Source organism: Penaeus monodon, chromosome 28 (genome assembly GCF_015228065.2).
Source record: "Penaeus monodon isolate SGIC_2016 chromosome 28, NSTDA_Pmon_1, whole genome shotgun sequence".
NCBI lineage: Eukaryota > Metazoa > Arthropoda > Malacostraca > Decapoda > Penaeidae > Penaeus > Penaeus monodon.
Genome location: NC_051413.1, coordinates 7187428 through 7187813, shown reverse-complemented (window position 1 = coordinate 7187813; position 386 = coordinate 7187428). Strand labels below are relative to the sequence as shown.

The 386-nt window shown below is 36.3% G+C and overlaps 1 protein-coding gene across 1 annotated transcript in view; it reads right to left on the bottom strand.

Annotated features, from left to right (window-relative positions):
* The window catches only part of LOC119591339 (U-scoloptoxin(01)-Cw1a-like), a gene marked incomplete in the record, with an annotated part of 23347 nt that overhangs the window by 4716 nt on the left and 18245 nt on the right, over positions 1–386 (bottom strand).

Below are 386 nucleotides of genomic sequence, written 5' to 3'. Positions count from 1 at the left end.
TTACTAAAATTACATGTTAATAAGCCGCACGTGACCTATGCTTACCTAAAGTAACCCATCTAATTTATAGGTCTACCTGATTAATTAAACTTAACTTAAACCAGTTTAACATACATACCTAACCCATCTTGAAAACAGCAAAATGTACCACAGCCAAAGATCAACACTAAACAATAATGATGAAATGTGAAAACGTACGCTATTAAAGAATTTGTAAATATACGTAAATTGTTAATATAAATCACTCTCATCCAATGACGAATCACAACAAATTCATGTCGTAAAGGAGGCGGTGTTTTCCCGAGCTGCAACAAAGCGTTTCCCGACACCTAAAGCCAGCCATTCATCATCTCTGTTATGCAACGGTGACTGTGCATAAACCGGGA